The sequence below is a fragment of the Dermacentor silvarum genome, chromosome 2 (assembly GCF_013339745.2).
Source record: "Dermacentor silvarum isolate Dsil-2018 chromosome 2, BIME_Dsil_1.4, whole genome shotgun sequence".
Taxonomy (NCBI): domain Eukaryota; kingdom Metazoa; phylum Arthropoda; class Arachnida; order Ixodida; family Ixodidae; genus Dermacentor; species Dermacentor silvarum.
Window position 1 is genome coordinate 144,849,310 of NC_051155.1, and position 21,599 is coordinate 144,870,908.

Here is a 21,599-nt window from a genome sequence, read left to right on the forward strand (position 1 = left end):
CCGACAGTCGATGAGTAAGTGCGGGCTGGAGAACTTTTCGTTATGCTTCGAGCGACACGATAATCATGATACTGCGAAATAAACGGCAAAATTAAATAAAACGAAAGAAAAAACTATTTACCGCGCCGTCGTGCCTGCACGGTTCAGTTTGAGCATATACGAAAAAAAATGAGGAAGTGATGACATAACTAGACCAGCCCACATTACGTTTGCGACATAACGATGTTCCGAGGCAGTAGACGCTATCGTTGTCGAGCGACATAGTCAAGGTTGAATTCATGTGATGTAATGAAACTAGCTGACGCGTGGGCGTTACCTTCTGAAAGTAATGCTATGGCTGGTATTGACCCTTTTCGCGGCGATCCCGTGGGCGCTGCCATATTTGATCACGTGGTGACGCGTCCATTGCTTGCCTCAACTGTCTCCGTTGCCTCCTTTTTTATAATGGAAGTATATGACGCTGGCGCGGCTTAGAAAACCTCTGTTTTCGGAGATATCGTAGACGGTGACTAGGTGGACGACACGAAGCTTTGATCACAGCTTCAGAGAACATGCAAAAGTGCTTTCAGAGCCGATTAAGCTATGTCCAAACGGCGCAAGCAGCGTATATGGTGCTTGTTCTAAAAGCGGGGCTAAATATGTGTTCCAAGCTATCCAAGCTTTCCGATTATGAATTCAGTCAGGATTAGTGTGTCTTGCACTTTGTTCTTTATTCGCCAAATATTTTGAAGCAGTGGCTTGTCAGTTTCTGACTCAGTGAAGTTCCTCGGCGCGGCCACTATCTGATTATTTTCTGCCTAATCGCTCGCAGGTGTGCTCAGTCCCGATATATTTGTTCTTGCTGAGCACAAGACTTTAAATGTAGCTTTTTTGTACATTGTAATACCTTGTAGCAAAGATATATTACAGCTAGTAACTCGCTTACTCTTGTGGACCGTCACGAAACATTCAGCTTCGACCATTCGTGCGCCAGTAGGTGTTGTCCGTCATTTAGTGTGCGTATAGAGTGCGCATATATTCAAGTGTGCGCCCATTCACTTATTTTTGATACGTCGGCGATAGAGTGGGCGTAAGTTTTCCTGCCATTTGGGACAAATGTGTATAGATAACGTGCGCAAAACTTACTATGAGAGCAAGCAGCGCTACTCCCTTTGTCATTGTTTAACGAGTGGTACTCACTCTTGCCGACGTTCTAGGGATGAAGTCCTTTTTTGAAGGTTAGCGATACAAGGCTGGCGGATGAGCAAATTTCTGTATCCTCGAGGAAAGCCATACATCACGAAGTGCCGGTGACGCGATCGGACAGTTGCAGCAGTGGTCCGCGAACTTGGCCAGACAGATTCATTCTATTCTTTACCATGCCAGTCACTATTTTTGCAGCAACTACTGCACGCGTCTTCAATCCACATGATTCAATCTAGCATGATTGGAACACAGTGTGTTTAGCGAAAACTCGGTTGCATTTCCGACAGCTGATCGCACAGAAGCAAGGTAGAAGCGGTAGTGGTTTCGTATTCGTGTGCGGTCGCTGAGGAGAGGTATGGCGCGCCGCCGTGAGCGCCATCTCGTTTCTCTAAAACAAACTGCTCCGCGAAAAGGGTCAATAGACTCGGTAGTGGAGGTCTTCAGATGAATTTAGACCATTTGTTTTTCTTTAAAACGCACGGTAATTGAAGTATGTGAGGAGAATTTCCTTTCACCCTCATCGAGGTACAGCCGCCACCGCTGGGAATTGCACCCGCCACCTCATGACCAGCAGCAGAACGCTGCAGCCACTTAGTCACCTCGGCAAAGTGTTGAATTGCGAAAAAAAGGAGCTCGCATGAAGAAGGAACTTTACAACAGGAGAGGGGGATATCATCCACCCGACTGTAGCACGAAATTACCAAGGCAATCAATGCAGGTTTCTCAAAAGAAATATTCTTTGTTGAAGAACAATTTGGTATAGTCCAGATGATGGATGTTTCGAAATAAATAGCTTTCCGGAATGAGATTCGTCTACCATGTGTGCTAACCTGGGGCCGTATTCTGAAACGTTCGCCTAGGCGAAATTTCGCCTAGGCGAAATCAGCATGTGCGCTGATTGGCTGGTTGAGCAAATTGAATGACGTCGGGCTCAACCACCCAATCAGCTCAACTAATTTTGCTAAAACAGCCAATCGGCGCACGCCTGAAAGCGAAAAAAGAAATTTCGCCTAGGCGAACGTTTCAGAATACGGCCCCTGCATCTAATCAGTGCGACAGCAGGTCGACATCAAGGTTGAACTATATCAACAACTCGAAGCACAAGGACACTGAATATAGCCAATGAGGTCTGCGGAAAATCTGTGAAAACGTAAAAATATCATGAAAGAAAAAAAATTTATTTTCACTTCTTGACAGCAGCATGGAGCTACAAAGCAAACCCGCTTGGGTTCTGTAGAAAAAAAAAAGTTGCACAGTTGGAGAAAACGTTGATTGCTGTGGCCGGGTGGATGGCAACCTTTTCTTTCATGAAACTTTCTGCAGCTTGCGGATTTCTGCAGAACCGGTTTGTCACGATTACACTTTGTTCAAAGAAATGTTCAAACTGTTCCTTATAAGAATTAGTACGTGACGTATGTGAGCTAAGCATGACACTGGTCTCTTCGCTAAGGACAAGTCGGCCGGTAGACGTTCACAGACGCCCAGTCAAAGAGATGCAATTTCGCCTTGCGTGCCGTTATAGATTATTCGACGTGAACGGCAAATCGCAAACGGACTGTCTTCTCTGCACGTACCGCGCGTACCAAGCAAGGTAAGGGTAATCCAAAATGCATTGATCAATGAGTCGGTTGAACGTCGATCATCGATCGGAGCCTTACTGTTTCATGGGAGGCGGTTGCTGGCCGTTCGACAATTATTGCCCAGTGGCTGGCGGGAACTCGTGCGGTGACACGTACTCGTCCAGCAAAAACAGATAAAGTCAGAATAAGACGCGGCACATCGATAAACTGGAGCGAGACAGCAGGAAAAACACAGGAACTGTGGCAGCAATGACAAAGAGTCGGGGCCGGTAGAGACAGCACATTTACCTTACATGCACCTTTCCGACTATCTAATGCAGCTTTACTGTCTTCTGCTATGTTATCCTCTATATTTTTTCTTCATCTGGGACGAAGGAGAAACGATCACATGTGTGCTTTGCTTGACTCGTGCGCCAACGCCGTCTCGCAAGGGAATGCATACGTTTGTTAATCTAATCGTTTTGAGAGACAGCCTTGGCACTAGGAAGCATGTCAAGGTCTCTGCACTGCTATACATACATACCTTAAATGCGAGTCCGTGAGCGAACTTGCACGTTTCAACACTGTGCTGCAGTAACAGTGATACTTGTCAGAATAACACTGGAGCTGAACTGTTCAACCCTCCTGGCATCTTTTCATACTGTTGCATATTTACTGGCACTCCACAAGAATTAAATAATTGCAAAAACTACTGCGACAGCTGTCTGACATCATTTCAACTGTTAATTTGTCGTTTCTTTTTAAAATATTTTAGCTACAATATATTTTCATTACTAAGCATTAAAATATACATGGTTCCATCCGCACGCAGACTGAAACATTCCTAAATGATGGTACAATGCTTTGCCCTAAAATGTCAGCAAACATTTAGCGGTGACATTCTTACTTCCGTTTAAATTATATTAGTGTTTAACTAAAAAGAGTGCGATGATGCTTTCACAGTAATTTGGACTCGCTAACAAAATTTACACTTGTGTTAAGGTCTCAGCAGGCCACTTTGCACACTTTTGTCTCCCAATGTTGCCAGAACATCTTGCGTTCTTTCCACATATGCGACTTTACAGAATCTCTTGTTCAATTTCGTGCCTGCAAATCTCCTAAACATACTTGAATAGTTTTGTTTCTTATTTTTAATTAAAATCGCATCCTCTACAGCGGGTTCCTTATAGCTTGGTGCATTTTAATGTCTTTAGAAGCATTCTATATTGCTTGCGAGCACCAAAATGCACTTTTTTTTATTTGCGCTTGGGTTGCCACACGGCATAACACCATAATGAAGCTAAATTTAAGCAAGCCGGGCCATTTCATCAAGTTCTCTTTATCACGGACTTTTTTTGCTGAGTTGGATGATTCAAACGAGATAAAAATACAGAAAGTTTCAACAGTCGTGCGGCATTCCTAAGAAGGCACTAAAAGAATGCACTCAGAAAATGCAAGTCTTCGAGAAACATGCAAGAGCACCGCTTTAAATTGTACACCTGGAATGTTCATTAACTCAGTTCAACATCGCTTTGGCATATTTCTGTACTAACTTAGTTTTCAACTTTTGTTCACTTAAATGTCATGGTGGCAAAGCGTCATAGTTTTGCCACCACTAATTAATTACCGTGGCAAAACGTCATAGTTTTGCCACGTTAATTTGATGCCAGTGTTTCTGACAACACCATATTCCTATGCAGCACACAGTACCATTCGTCAGTACTAGACCTTCGTTTCAACATTCTGCAAACATCGCTCATTGGTGCTCACAATTGTCTTTCGGTTTGTAATCGTATTGGTTGCTGGGAGTGCTGACATTTCGTACCCCTTTCTCCAGTGCAGGGTAGCCTACCCGGTTCAGCCTGGTTAACCTCCCTGCCTTTTTTTTTTATAACTTCTCTCTGTCTCTCTTTGTTGCCGCGAGAGCTTACATTAATATTTAAGTAAAGACTCGAAGTAGCACCTCTAAGCAAGAGTGGAGCAATGGGCATGTTGGCCATGTAGTATCTTTGGCTAGTAGCGCGACAACCGAAATAGGAAGTGAGAGAAGAGACAGGAAAGAGCCCTCTCTCTATTCCTACGTTGGTCGTCGTGCTGCTAACGAAACACACCTCTAAGGACGCGTTCGCAACTTATTTTATTGTTGCAACCGGTTGCAACCATTTGAGACGTTCAGGGTCCCTGTCCCCCTTTGTTTGTTTGTTTGCCGGTGTTCGCAAGGGACATTAGAATTGAAGCCTCTGTTTGACTACACATACATGTAGAGATAAAATTATGTGAATCTCGTACACTTGTGATCATAGCTGTGTTATTGCCTGTTAGAGCTGCCATTTCTGCTTCATATTTATATGCTAACAAGGAGCATATGTTTATGTATTATGTTTAATGGCCGAGCTCTATACCGGGAAGCTGCACTCAACTGTCGATGAGTGTTTCACAGTGCTTGTCTTGTACTTGTTGAAACGCATCTACATTTTATTCCCTCGATTTGGTCATAGCGGGCAATATCTCTCGCGGAATAGTGTAGTTCCTGCTTTCAAGGTCGTAAAATAGATTATCCGCTCCCAAACGCAATGAACACCAAAGAAACTCCCTGCGTTTTGTGAGCGGTAGTATTTGAACTCTGCGTCGTTGATGGTGTCCTTTTTCACATATATTTTTATTACTTACGCCTATTAGTCTCACTTCAAAACCATTTTCTGAAAACATTTACAAGCGGAGCATATTTTCTAACACTGACAACAACTGCGCAAGAAGAGGGCTCATTACACAGCTGTAAAAGTGAAAGCACGTAAACAATGCCCTGTGGATGGGAACTAACCTCTCGTCAGCAATAACCCGTACGAGAACACATTAATGTGGAGCACCACTGATCAAATCTGACATATGGTCTGAAATATGTACCACGGTTTTTAATTCTGCGTCCGCAGAAATGCGATCACCGTGCCATAAAATTACGACTGCCACCTTCTCCTCGGCAAAAACAAAAATAGTAATAAAATGGCACTACAACAACTCGGCCGCAATATGAGGTGAAGAGCGCCCAACATTGTTTTACTAATCCCCCCCCCCCCCCCCCCCCGACGCATCAATTAAACTTTGCTGGTTTACATCACTTGTATTCTTAAAATTGCATGCATTCCAGACAGATACCAAAAAGCATTCTTATATGTACCAAACAAAGCAGTAAAACTACTGCACTCTACTCAAGCTCACATGAACGAGCAATAAAAAAGGAAAAACAAACTACCACTTCAACGAATAACGAGAGGACAAAAAGAAATTGGCGGAATTCCGAATCTCTCAAGCGTACTCTCCCTGGAAGTTTGAGAGTGGGCAATCAAACAACGTGGCAAAAACCGTGGAGAGAAGCAAGACAAAAAAAAAGTCACGAACTTTCGCCGAAGAAAACTGTTTCCTCTGCGTGTCTAGTGCGTGCGCGCAACAGTAAATATAACAGAAATAGTGGTAGTGCCTTCAGCTTTATGGAGCAGAGAAAACAGTCAGGCTGCACTATTTATTTCACGTCTGCGCCAACCTGCGCGCGCCTCGGCGAAGTTTCAAGGGCCCTTAACTTCATTACGCAAGTAAATAGAATATACTTACTTTCGCTTTCACACAATTTGCAGCGACTGTGTATCTCTACTAGAGATGTGCTGCACAGGCGTTTGTATGTAAACGTGAAATAGGGCATCGTCGAGCCGAAAAAAATAAAAATAAATACGCGCGCACTAGCATGAAAACCACCCCTGTTTTCCAATTCGTTCGAGTTGTGAGCAGCCGTAAAGATGCAGTTCTTATTGTTTATGACAGATTAGCTTTGTTCTATCGCTGTAATTGTGTTAGAGATATAGGCTTACAACAACCGGCTAACGTTAACAATACAAATGTGCAGTTTCATGCGTTGTTCTTCTAACGACTTCAATTTCGAAATAAAATATTGCGCTGACCGTTTCTTTGTCTTGGCTAAATATACAGCAACATATTATTTGTTTTTGTTTTCTCCATCTTTCCATAAAAGTCATTGCATATTTGTTTACCTGACGTGTCCGGAAGTTGTTTTAGCTGTCAACGTCTCTACGGCTTCTTGTTTTTTTGTTGATGAAAAGTTTCATATACAGTAGTAGTCCTTCCATTGTTTCGGATGATTGATCCAACGTTTTATTGAAAAGTGCGGACAAACATGTGCAGTTTTATTGAAAATGTTTAGCGAAAGCTATGCCGCGCTGCCTAATTGAATGTGGTGAAAATAAAATTTGGCTGTACAGCGATTACAGCTGTACAATACGCTTTTGGTGGTAAGGAGAACCCGAGTAAACACACACAAGAAAATGCAATATCATAAAAGATCTGAACGCGAGAAACACGGTCAGAAAATATATACTTGCAAACCAGTGCCTCCAGCTGCTGGACGCGGGTTTCATTGCAGTAGCGTTAAAGAGCCGAAACGTCAATGTCTGCCATGGGCACATGCCGCTGGTTTTGCGGTAGGTGACCTTAAAGAAAGAATGAATCTAATATATATATATATATATATATATATATATATATTGTGAGCATTATATTACCCCTTCATCTTCTTCATCTGTATATACTCATCATCATGGCCAGCGCCATTCGCTTCAGCGCGCGGCCTGCTTAATAAACCGTCGAGGTTGAACAGCTGTCTCGCAAGTGGTGGAGAGTGCTCTCGATCCCTTGGTCCTCTCCGACTTCGAGTTTCCCTGGAGCTTCGTTCCGGTCGCCGCTTGCCCCGCCTTTCCGCCACCATGCCCCAAGAAGATCCACCAGGAGCCCCCAGCGTCACCGTCTCTGCCCCACCAGCCGTTCCTTCATGGACCGTCAGCGCGCGGCAGCGCGATCCCACCATGTTCGCTGGCCTTCCTAGTGAGGACGTTGACGACTGGCTGGACAATTATGACCGAGTGAGTGAGTCTAACCGGTGGGATGATTCTCACAAGCTTCGGAGCGTCGCATTCTACCTCACTGACGTTGCCAGGACTTGGTTTCTTAACCATGAGCGCTCCTTCCCTGACTGGGCGGCTTTCAGACACCAGCTTCGGCAAATTTTCGGCGCCCCCAACGTCCGCTCTGAGGTAGCCAAGAAAAAGCTTGATGCACGCATGCAACTTCCCGGGGAAACATACACCTCTTATATCGAGGACGTCCTCGCCCTTTGTCGCCGGGTTGACGCAGCCATGACTGAATCAGATCGTGTTCGTCATATCCTCAAGGGCATTGCCCACGTCGCGTTCAACGCACTGGCCATCAAGAATCCAAATACCGTTAACGATGTTATCGCCACTTGCCAGCATCTGGACGCCCTGCAGGCCATCCGTTTACAACCTGTCGCCTGTGACACGCCTTCTTCCTCCGATACGGACCTGCGTGTCCTGATTCGGACTCTCATACGCGAGGAGCTCCAAGTGTACGGCCTGCGCAGTCCTCCCGCTCTTCAGCCGCAACCTTCGGTTCCTGGCCTGCGCGACATCATCAAAGAGGAGCTGTCCTCCATGACCTGCACTGTGGGCTGTGTCCCTCCTTCGCCGGCGCCCTCGTATGCTCAGGTTGCGGCTATGCCACCAGCGTTCGTTCAGACAACGCCTCCTGCTCCTGCTACTCCCAACCATCTGGCGACTCTGGCACCTCGTGCACCTGCCACAGCATATTACCCTACCCGCCCTTCGCCCCGCCCCATTTGTTATTACTGCGGTATTCGCGGGCACATATCGCTTCCGGTTCCGCAGCGGAGGTTGCATCTTTTTTCTTGGAAACCATCTTTTTACGACACGGAGCCCCACGTATTCTTTTGAGTGACCGCGGCAGGACCTTTCTGTCTAAACTTCTCGACGATGTTCTCCGTGCGTCCAATACCATCCATAAAACGACTTCCAGCTACCACCCTCAAACTAATGGCCTCACAGAGCGCTTTCATCGTACGCTGTCCGACATGATTTCAATGTACATCAACCCTGATCACACCAATTGGGATGTTATTCTCCCATTCGTCACCTTCGCTTACAACACGGCCGTCCAACGCACAACGGGGTACTCGCCCTTTTTCCTTGTGTATGGTCGTCAACCAATCACTGTCCTCGACGTCTCTTTCTTTGACGTCCCCGTGCCATCGTACAATTCAACGTGTGAGCAATTTGTTTCGCGAATTACCCAGTGTCGCCAACACGCCCGCCTCAACACCGACGCCAGTCAACAAGACCGCAAAACTCGCTATGATGCATCCCACCGTGTCGTTTCCTTCCAGCCTGGAGACGAAGTGTTGCTGTGGACTCCAGTTCGCGTTCCTGGTTTATGCGAGAAATTTCAGTCCCGTTTTGTCGGGCCTTACAGAGTTCAGGAACAGACTTCGCCAGTTAACTATCGTGTCGCGCCCGTTGTTACGCCTTCGGACGGCCGCTGCCGTACCACAGAGATTGTGCATGTTTCACGTTTAAAGCCTTTCATGCGGCGTTCGCCGCCATAGCCAGCGGCCAGGTTGGCCGCTTCCATGCGCGGGGGTAATTGTGTGAGCATTATATTACCCCTTCATCTTCTTCATCTGTATATACTCATCATCATGGCCAGCGCCATTCGCTTCAGCGCGCGGCCTGCTTAATAAACCGTCGAGGTTGAACAGCTGTCTCGCAATATATATATATATATAGTGAGAATTGACTTGACACCTTCACTTCAGACAGTGAACACCTTGTCCATTCGGTCAACAAAAGTTCAAACCACCTGACTCGCTGCAGTATATAGCGGGAGCAGACACTCACATGTCTGCTCAGTCAAGGTCTCGTATGGAGCTAAGGCATAGCTGCGCGCCCTTTTATCGAGGAAGGCATAACAGGTGGGAAATATGGTGCCGATCCAGAAATGGCCCAACGTATGGTATGTAGGTGTCATAATAACCCCCAAGATTTAGATATATGTTGGGGTAAGGGAACAAACACCATTCAGGGTTAAACTATTGGTGGCGAACACGTGGTTGGAGAGGACGATGTATAGAAAACGTATTCGATAGGCTTCTACTAGAAACATTGACGCGTTTGCTCTTCAATGCTAGCACCCACAACACCCGCTGCATTCATGGTTTAAATGTCACTAAAGAACACTTGGTCAGAGGGGCCGTGTTTCAATAACGTAGCGGATAGATTTGCACGGCAAAAATTGACTGATTCTTTCATTAATGCTACCTACGGCAAAATCAGTCGCACGGTCGACGTAAACAACAGTGGGGAACTGTCTCTGAACGTGCATGATAGACTTTGAGAACGCGCTCTACAGCGTCTGAATCACGCGCTCAACGTCATTTGTATTCGTGTTATCGTTATTTGTATACCTTCACTCCTCCCCCGTTCGAAACACCTCTTGGTAGAGTCCTTGCTATTTGATACATCCGGTTTGCCTATCGTGTAATGGCTTTTCTATTGTTAATAATTTTTGCGTTGCTTCTTTTATTTTGCATCCGTAAAACGAAATATTGCGATATAGATTGGGAAAAAGGGAGCGTTACTCAACGTTTGCTCCTATTTACAATATGAATAATTGTTTTGAAGAAAGTCCAGAAGCGCAAAAATTGCTGGACGGCTATTTCAACTGCTCTTGTACGCGTCCGCCGATCGTTCGTGCAAATAACAAGGGTGAATTCACTGCACACGGCATCGTGTGACGGACAGCAAGTGTACCAATAGTGTATACCCTGCATATTTAATCGTGTGGGACTTGGGTACAAAAGCTGCCGTCTATTTCCTGTTCTTTTTTTCCTTTTATAGCAGCAGCCTATCTTTTTTTTATTCTAGTGAGCTTTGTAAACACGCGATGAGTGCAAAGAGAAGGATGGAAAAGGCATTCGTGGTACGTGTCTGTAGCAGCTGCATGTGGCCCGAAATGCAGACGTGACTTGAGCATTCCTCGCATAACGACTGACGAAATTCCGTTGCCACCCAGCAGGCAGACACGCGCGCTTTATGCTGCGTTGTGAAGCAAGAGGTGGTTGCTGTGGTAGAACGACGGCGACACGGAGAGGCGGGGATGTTGTGAAGTTGGAAAAAAAATACGAAAAAAAAACTACCTGAATAGAACATGTGCGCCTGAGGACTGCATCCTAAGTGAGATCGGTCGCTATAGAAACCAGTGAGCAGCAACGCTAATGCCGTGTTGTGAGAGGGATGTGGCATTGTCTACTGCTTCTACTACTGTTGCTGCTGCTTGCTAGCTGTGTGGGAACACGTAGTTGCACGAGGCATTGCTCCCTGCTGCGCTGTAGTCTCCATTGCGAAGAGAGAGTATATAGGTAAAGCGGGGGCAGGGGCGAAAATGAATTGAAGCTACTGGTACTGTACGCGCATTCAGCATTCAGGACATTCGCCGTTCGAAACTGTTTCTGCTTCTGCTCTTTCAACGTCGAAACTGAAACTAAACAGCACCCAGGCACCCGTTATAGTTGCAAAATACATTGCATGGGGAGTGCAAAGAGAACCTCGATGCGTGCAGAAGATTACTCCGGGGCTTGAAAGCGATAAACCGCTTTTTTTCCCCTTTCTCTGTCGTCACTATTACAAGGGGCGAGTAAATAATGAAAGTAAGAAGCAGCAAGAAATGCACACTGCAAGTCTCCAAAGTGCTGGAAAAGCAAACATTGTGTTTGTAGTTGCCTGCGCACGTATGGTAATCGTGGAATGGTTGCGTAGTTTTCTTTGGTACATCGATTTACTTTTGTTTTGAACATGTATACATTCACTTCGTTGAAAAGAAAACAGAGGCAATGGGAGAACTTTTAGGTGTCAGGTTGCCAAGTTTCAAAGCAGTGAAAGAAAAAAGCATGGCGTAATGGACGCAGACTTAGAAATACTCGCGTGCGTTCTGTTGTTTCCTGACGGATATACTTTGTTGTTGCGCAGCCGCAATTCCACTTGACTTTCGCCTTGCGTCTGGCCATTGACCGAGGGTTGCAAGTGGCAAGAAAAAAATATGGCGAATAACACTAGCGAAGGTGTGTTTCACAACTTCTCTGGAGAAAACTGACAAACAAAAGTAATTGCTATACCTGAGTGTTGGTAACTACGCTGTTGGCTATAGTTTCTCGTGTAATGACTGAAGGAGGAGGAGGAAAAAACTTTATTCTGACAGGGCATTTGGGACCTCCCAGGTCCCCTGGGTCCCCGCGCGACCCCACCGCACTCAGACGTTGATGTTTAACATGTCCATGACGCTAGCAGCCCGGCTGGCGGCAATCTTCTGCCTTGCCGGATCCGTGGAGCGCAGTGAGGTCTCCCATAATGTCTGAACGATGACCTCCGGCCTTTCAGGTTAGCACAACTGCCGGTTAATTTCGCCACTTGCACTGTACCAATAACGCAATACGTCGGCATAATTTTCTCCATTAAGCTATCGGAAAAGATAACGTATATCCCTATAACGGAAATACACCAGTAAAAAAAAAAACTCGGTTATTTCTTTGTGGTTACGCTTTTTCCACCAGGAGAGAAAGGTATACCCCCATTGGTGAGGAATAATTTTTGATATCAGCGCCAAGAGCTCAGGCAAGCCTATGAATAGAGACTCGGTTAAATTTTGCCCGCCATGGTAATGAAAGCTTGGTACATGAGTGTCCTTGCATTCAGCCGCCACCGGAGTGCAGCTGCCGCAGTTGAGAATTGACACGACTCAGGCCATTGTAACTAAAAAAAATGGTGTGGTTCAGCTTTGGTTAACCCTGGTAGCGAAAGCTTCACAGGCCTGGGGAGGCCCATTGTCGAGCTGTGGCCGAGGTGTGGTTTCGCAATGATATACGGACATGTTTGCAATGAATACAATGTTTATTCATCATTTTTATACCTTTGAAGCCACTGCGGTGTAGTAAAGTAGTGAGACTTGGTTGCAACTCGCAGCCGGGCCCAACTCTACTCGGGCAACGGCGGCAATGTCTCCTTTCAGGGTTCCGTAAAGGCCTAAATATAGTCACGTTGGCGAGAACAACAGCGGCTATAGTTAGACTGATGGTTCGACGTACTGCCACGCCAACCTAACCGGACGCGCGGTCAATGCGCTCCGCGACGCACCCGGCGTCTACGTAACCGGAAGCACGGCCAATGGGCTCCGAGGCGCCCGGCGTCTGATGACGCTCGCCCGCACACACACACTCGCATAGACGCACAAACACACACAATGACACACACACACACACACACACACACACACACACACCGATAACATTGAACTATAAACGCGCCTTAATGCTCTCTTGTGGTTTGACCTCTAGCTCTCAAGGTGAAAACTGTTGAGTCGCCGACGGCTGCCCGAGGTAGCCTAATGAAGATTTCGCGTCAAAATAGAATTTTAGTCTAATTTTATAAGTTAAGATCCTATGGTAGTTTAACTCAGTAATTACGGTGCAGTGGAACGTAATTACGCTCAGATTCTGTGGGTGCAAACTTGATTCATATGATGATGAAAAGAGAGTAGCCGACTTTTCTAGACCATAAAAAATGTACGAAAGCATCAAAAAAAGGTGAAACATCAATTGCTATAGCAAATTAGTAGAGAGCTATACGGAGTAAGGATAGTAGCTTTATCGGCTGTATAAACTAGGACACATTCGTTTACTAACTCAATTAACAAGCATGGTGTCAGCGCGCACAAGCAAACATGAATAGGTCACACTCGTTGACCGCACACAACCGCTGTCAAAGTGCTGACGTGAACAAGCGCGCCAGCAGGAGCGAGCGAAGGTTCGTGCGGTCTATCGCTTCAAAAGAAACTTAGCGGCGAAAGCTCAGCGCATACAAAGGTAGGATCCGGGTTGCAGATCGCTTTCAAGATACGTTGCGCGCGACCGCCGGCAGCCGCGCAAAGTACAAGTACGCCGTTGCTCGCAGAACAGAAGCCGCACTCCCTCCCTCCCGTGCTGCCTTCCCACTTTCCGCCTTTCGCGTGCGAGATTCCAGTTCCCCTTGCGCCCAGTCGCAAGATACGCATTTGGTGCAGCAGCACAACGTCGCTGCCCCCCTCTCTCCCTCCCATCCCCCCACGGCCTTTCGCGCAACGGAAGACGTCGCGTTTGCTCTCCACCGTGCGTTCGCTCCCCGTGAAAGCGCGCGTCCTACGCGTGCTCTCACGCGCACATGCAGCGTACAGCGCGCTGGCGACGATTTCATCGCCCTTGGACTTTATACGGAACCTCACGGCGATGGCGATGACGATGGCGACGCCGACGGTGGAAATCCGCTTTGAGTGTTCATGTAATTGTTATCGCAATTAAACAGTGGGCTCACGAGGAGTATGTTTGTGCTAACTACCGGTGGTCGCTTGGTCAAGGTAATCTGGAGTCCGTATTAAATATAAGTTCTTACGTTAGTGCCGTTCGTAAAAGTAGATGCCACCGAAGACGCGGCGTTGAAAGTGATTTTTTACTGATACGTTAATAACAGAAAGGGATATACTCCTGTTATAATGGTCACAGCAACAATTTTTTATGCAACGGTAATCATAATATATCTTGTCTTTATAAAGATATTTCTAGATAGGAATGAACATCACAGCTTATGAAAATCTAGCACGGGGCTAGCTAAAGAGAGTAAACGAGAAATGCGTATAGTCCTAGAGACGCTGGAACACACTGAGACAAAGGACGATAAAATAAACGACGGCGGCATAATAGAGATTGGGCTTCTAAACGGCCGCCTTCAGCCGTAAGGGTGATAAACGATCTCCTTCGCGCGTAACAATATGTTACAGAATGCTACATAGGCGCAGCTTTTACATAACGCTGCTAAGATGGCGCACCAGTGCCAAGGTGAATAGTGCAAGTTTTTTCAGCATAGAATTTCCCACATGCACGGATACGATCTTCTCAAAGTGTTGCAGTTCGTATTGTCGTACAAGCTTCGCAGTGTCACCCAGTCGTTGCATCGACAGTTTTCACAGATTAGATGGTGCTATAGGTAATTGAAAAACTAACTTTATGTCACTGCTTTATATACTAATTTGTGCACTACCATTCCTGTCAGGTATGCATAGACTTGCGAAGCACAATTTAGGAATTTATTGTTATAGGATATACTTAGCAGAAGGTACTAGATATCTCAGTTAAGTTAAAACATGATATACATGATTGGCAATGTGCGCGAAATAAGAACACATGTATAATAACTTATAAGACGGTTCATTTTGAATGCTGTGCCAGAGTATATCGAGCTATAACAGGGGCTTTTAGAATATAATACAGCTGGCGTAGCTTCAAGAATGCAAATTCTAACAGAAAACATAATATGATTGTTTAAACTTCACTATCTTTCCCACAGTCATTCTCATACGTAAATTGGAAAGGAAAATAAAGTAAAAAATTCATTCTATTACAATAATTCTCACTTGAAAAAAGTGCAGCACCTAATGTTGCTTCTAGACACACAGAAATCAGAAAAGAATAGCTGCGTACCTTTTGTAACATCTGTAGTCTTTTCGTTCCATCGGTGGACACCAGGTGTCTCATTCCCAATTAGTACATCTACTTTGAACAGGAGAAATGTATGTTACTTTGACTAACCATCATAGCTAACAAGTTTCCTACGGCAGACATAAAGGCTTTCGCTAGAGTAACATAAATGAAAGAATAAAATCTAAGCTCTTTTAGGCTTTTCTGTTACCACAGCTTAGCTTGCGTACATAAACTTAAGACGCGTCCCTCCCATGCCTTTTGAAATCGTACCGGAATGTATCTGAAAACATTATCTTTTGATTCGGTTGGGCAATGGCGCCCAGAAGACGAGCCTAATAAGACAATCTCCAGACATCGCATAATGTTGGGAAGGAAAGGCGTCTGGAAAGTTCAAAGGGGGCTTTGCTCGCAAGCAACCCACGCAATAAAAAAATCCATTGCTGATTCGGTTAAGGCATTACCTTCTGAACTTGCACGTACCAAGAAGTATCAAATCCGAAAGCCTATACGCGCTATAAAGGTTATTTCCCTTACAGGAATCTCGACAGCATCTGAGATTGCTTACAGCAGTCTCGGATCGCCAACTTGTCAACCTTAATGACCTATCCTGAAGCTTCTAATAAAATACTCTACTATTTCCCGAAGAAGAGCCTGAGTTATTCTCGGCAGTTCTCCCTAAAGAAGAATCACTTTCGTTCTGTTTATCCATCAGTAAAAACAGATCTTTGTGTGTGTGTGTGTGCGTGTGCGTGTGCGTGTGCGTGTGTGTGTGTGTGTGTGTGTGCGTGTGTGCGTGTGTGTGCGTGCGCGCGTGTGTGTGCGTGTGCGCGCGCGCGGGTGTGTGTGTGTGTGTGTGTGTGTGTGTGTGTGTGTGCGTGTGCGTGTGCGTGTGCGTGTGCGTGTGCGTGTGTGTGTGTGTGTGTGTGTGTGTGTGTGTGTGTGTGTGTGTGTGTGTGTGTGTGTGTGTGTGTGTGTGCGTGTGTGTGTGCCTTAAGACCAGATTTTGCTTTAATGACACCAGACGATACCCTAAATAGACGATCAATTTCTTCTTGAAGGAACCCAATTGGGATGAAAAGCTTGTTAGCGAATAAAATTTTATAATTGTTTTACTTTTACGTACCAATTATTTTGTGATGTCTTACACGCAGCAAAAAATGAAACGTGGGTTTTCGCTTAAAGGATAATAAATTAACGTCAATAAAAACGGATCATGCACCGCTGCATTTTGAGCAACAATGGCCTCGTCTAAGTAGCGGTGTCAGAGTAATGCACCACGGGGACATTTTTTTTTGTTAGGAACTAAAAGGTACCCATTGATACTACACTGTACTATGTCAATTTCACACATGGCTGCACGGCTTGCGCTTAAGCTTTATATTTAACAAGCGAAATATTCGCACCAGCCTTCCTAAATATATGCACTAAACGCCGGCTCTTAAAGCGGTGTTGTGTTTTCTTCACAGGCAGATTGTTACGTTCGTGCGTTCGCCAAAAATACGTTTCTGCCTTCCTCGCTAAATACTGCTGTTTTATATACGAGTGTTCTTTGCTCTTACTTTTAATGATACGTACTCCCTAAAAATATTTTGTCTTAGCCTTGAGGACGAGGAATAAGTGTGGAGTTTGTCGAGTAGCGAAAAAAACATTTAGCGATAGTACTAGTAACACTTCGGCCAAATTTCCAAGTGAAGCTTTTTATAACTCACAGATTTTGGTGGCGTCCATGTACCCACAAAATTATGATTATCATTAGCAACCCCGAGTTGCAGCAGTGCGATGTTGAGGCGAAAAGGCAGCGTTGGTTTGCCCTCCAGGAACCCGAAAACGGTGGTGCACGCCTCGGCAACGCTAGCGCCAACTTCCCCGGTGCAATGGCCAGGTTTCAGAGCGATTTTATCAAACGGAACTTCGGAGATAGCTGCAGTGCGTGTGACCGGTTGTGGTTCAAGCACAACGTGGTACTCGTCAATGCAATTTTGTTCGGAGGAACACCGAAGAAACACACGACACGCTTCGCTTACCCCCTTTTCCTCGACAGGGGAGGGGCTACTGATTTTTTTCTCGCCGGAGCACATGACCTTTGGCGCGGGAAAGGCAAAACAAAAATTGTTCATGACAGGTTTCAGAGCATGTCTCAAAAGTGCATTTTCAGGGGGCTTCACTCGAGCAAAATTTACAAGCACGCTATAATTGAAGTGTTGCTGAGGTTGATAAAACACCATACATATATACTTAGACTTGGTATATATGCTTAGTCCGGCTTGATACGAAGTTCTTACATCGGATTAAGAAGATATTGTCCCGTCGGTGCTTCAACGAAGACGGCTCATTAACCTATTCGGTGATGGGGATCATGACTAAAAAGCATGCAGAGATGATGTCTTGCTTTTCTTGCCATACTTCAAAACTAAGCTTCAAGATGTATTAATGCTTGGAATGCACCTTGTCACCGGGCCAATCTTCTTAGGAAATATGAATTAAAAAACTAAAATAATCTTTTTGTTATCGTTAACCTATGGGATACTTCCCTGAATATCATTATACACTAATTTCTTCACAGTCACTTTCTGCTCACTATACCCTCCCTCTGAGCAATTAAAAAAAACGTATTAGACGTTTACATGCGCGTTTTCTTTATGGAGTGATAATAAAGCGTGCAGTTGGATTGCTTGATAGTGTGAGTTACGTCAGAGTTATCGGCAAACTTGAAGATGTCTAACAGCCAGCGCAGAATGCCACACTGTTTCGGTTGCTCGTTTAAATAAGTAAGATAACATAAGCTGATCTCACTTAAGCGTTTCTCAGCGTTTCGCAGCGTCACACAAAATTCACACAGGATTACATTTCAGCTATGCCGAAATATAATCGTGTTTGCCCACTTCAGGACCGGGGCGCGTCACCTGTGCGACAAAAGCTGTTCTTACTCCAGTAGATTACTCCCCATGTATCTTCGAAATTTTCATTCTACCTTATACTCCATGCCAATACTTATTGCGCATAATATTGCGCAGGCGCCGATGTTACATCAGAAAGAATATGCGCCTGAAGAACCACATTTTACGCCATGAAGCAAAGAAAGGCTTCCCTAAGGACGGTTTGCTAGCGAGTACACAATATTCCAAACTTTTCAGTAAAAGTAAATGTACAAAAGGGACATTTTGACATCCAATCCACCCTAGAGGGTGTTATTTACGTAGGGTGTACGTTCCTCTCTGCTGATATAAATGTGCGCATTTAACTTTCGACTCTTTCCTTGCTCACCAACAACGAGGCATTAAAACAGAAAAAATATCACAATTAATCCTGAGGCACCCACTACGGAGTAACTCATACTCACATTGGGGTTTTGGCCCGCACAACCCCAGAATCTTTTTATTTTACACACCTACACCTACGCACGCACACAAGCATGCACAAAGGAAATACCAGATATATCGTGCTTAGAGAAACCCTGTAAGAAAGCAAATTTACCTGAGTACTCTTAGGCATTCCTCGACGTCTGGTGACTTTTCGACTCGTTATACTTCAGCGTCCCCAGCTGCATTTTAATTATAAGCGACGCTATGCTTACGGGTATACATCAAGGCTTACGAGTGCAGCATGGCTTTCAATTCTGCGCCTCGTCGCAGGGATTTATAACAATGGTATCTGAATTAGCATTTAAACTTCAATGTCTAGTATAGAGGGCGTCCAAGCTAGGCCTTAGGCAAGTCAAAAGCCAGTCAGAAGTTAATTATACAATGTTTGTTGATTGCAATGTCAACAGCGATAATTAGCACCTCACTTTTTGTCCCACTCGTCACATAACCCTACTGTAGAGGTGCTTTACGTACGTCTCAGTGCCTCATTTCAAAAACAACTTAACTGTGAACTTAACTTTGATCACCCTGTATGTTTTTTGGCAGGGCGCTTGTTTTTTGGATTTTTGGTAGACAAACCGGGCTGAATTACACGATTTGCAAATTGACTCGACAGTGTCCCTGTATGTTTTCATTAGCACAATTGAGTAGGTTAACTGTTACTTGATGAAGGAAGATAAAAAAATAACATTGATGTAGAGAAATATAACTGTCATACCAAGCACCATGACATTGAAGCAAGCAGAAAGGGGAAAGTAATTACGAAGTTGATTACCTAAACGAATACAATGGGTGCATGCATTAAATGATTTTGTTGCCTTTTGAGTCTTGAGCCTCCCTATGACTATGCTGTCAAATAGCAACAAGGATCAACGGAGCGCTAACCGCCTTGATTGCAGGGTCAACAAAACATAAACACGAAATAGTCTAACATGGTTAGGAAGCGCCTCAGAAGTTCAGCTTGTGCTTTTTCTGCTGCCGACAACACTCGATGAAGACCTCTACTTCATTGGCCGCTCTTTTCGACGCGAAAACGCTCAGCCCGTTCGTCATTGTAGAAGGTCTCAGCTTAGCCTTCTTGGAATGACCGAGAACGCTTCGTGCGACGTCTGCGGTCGCCAAAAGAACGCCAAGCCTTAATTGTGCCACTGTCGTCGATTTAGGTGACAGAAATGAACATTCTCTATTGCATTTTCACGTCTGGACGATCAGCCATTGTGCATGCAGGCACCGTCTCCATCGCTCGTCGGCCCACAAGACGGTGAAAGCACGTTTGTGTTTCTTGAGGGCGACTGGCCTGTGTGAACGCCTTTGACTTAGCGGTGCCTTCCGCGCACATGCGCGAATTCACCAAGTCTTTCCTTCTTCTCTCAGTCTCTCTCGTCTTTCCGTTCTCCTTTCTCTTCCCCCAGCATAGGGTAGCGAACCAGACGCATTTCTGGTTCAACATATCTCCCTCATCCCTTTCTTTTATCCACCTCTGAACTCAACTTCCTGGCTCTGATAACTGTGTTTCTGTACGTTCTCCGCTATGCAGAACGTGATAACGTGTTTGAAAGTTTAAACTGCTGTAATTATTTAGTGCACCTCTCATTTCGTTCTTCACTGTGTTTTTCATTTAGGATAACACATTGATGGGTTCGCTCCCGCTGCAGCCCTTGCTGAGTATCTGCAGCAAGGAACTGAGCTTTTGCTCTGCCCCCATACCCGTGTCGTGATTCTTTCTATCCGTTCCATCTGAAAAAACAACCAAGCACTTAGGTGTTGCCCCCCTTCCGTGGCCTGTTTGAGCTACAGGCCGGCTCGTTGGTGACCGGAAGGAGCAATTCTGCACCGTAGATGCTCTCCCCCTCGCGCTATACCACAATGCAACACCTTGGTTCCATGAACACCCATGGGCGGCGCAGCATGTACCAGCGGCCACGCGGTCCGAGTGTCCTATTTGAATCCGTGAGTACTGTACATTTAGCAGACATGTATTTAACGAAATTTTGACATCTTGCGTAAGAAAAAATAAAACATTTCCACATTCACAGCATCGGCATTGATCAGACACATTTGAAAGACACTAAGAGAGATAATTAATTGGAAGGAAGGCAGAGAGGTCGGCCTGAGCTAGCGTGCTCTAGCCTGATACTCTGCACAGGGGGAGGGGGGAACGAGGACAAAGGATGGATGAGGGGTGATGATGACATAGAATATGGATGCACAACAATAAAGGCAAGTTCAGCATCCTCGTGGCTATCAACAAAGTCCAAAAAGATCCTTCAAAAGTCCATCTTTCATCCACCTTCCAGAGCATGGATGAAATCACGAATACAATTGAAAGTTCACAAAAACGCGCAACGAAGAAGCTTGTGCGTGGGCTTCTCCTGCGTGAGCAGCACATGTGCCGAGAAAGGTAATTCAATTATGTAAAGAGCAGCAATAAGCCGCTGCAGTATGGCGAGGACATGCACGGCGCTTTTAGCAGCCGGAGTCTGGAGACCACAGGAAATCACGCGCATTGATTCTAGCAGGTGTTTTTCAGCATTTTTTCAACGCTTCCCTTGTCATTCTTTTCAGCTCCTTGCTTGCCTATAGGGTAGTCGGCTTTACTAGCTCTAGCATCCACTTCTTGGCGTAGAGGAACACTATGGCATGCCATTGTGCCCGTGGTTGTACAGGGCAGCCAAGGTACCACTTCATGTCTGTGCCACCCAGGGGTGACGAATGTTCGCCCTGTGCTCTCAAAGATCCCGAATTTGCAGTAGGCGCGGTTTCCGTCCTCGATGCTGGTACAGGTAGAGGTTGTCGTGGCCCCTGCGCCTCACAATCCAATTCTTCTGAAGTAATTGGGCGGCGCTTATTACGCGAGCGTTGTCTGTCTCGGCGACCAGATTGAGAAGCCTTACTATGGGAAAAATTTTTTCTCGCCATTTTCCAAAGAATACGAACTTCCTGCTGCACCTTCGGGCAATCCTTCGACGTTGCTTCGTGAGAGCCAGGACTGTTGGGACATGTCAATGAAAGTGCATCACAGTCGGGGGTATTATGTTGCCCACCGCAATGCTGGCA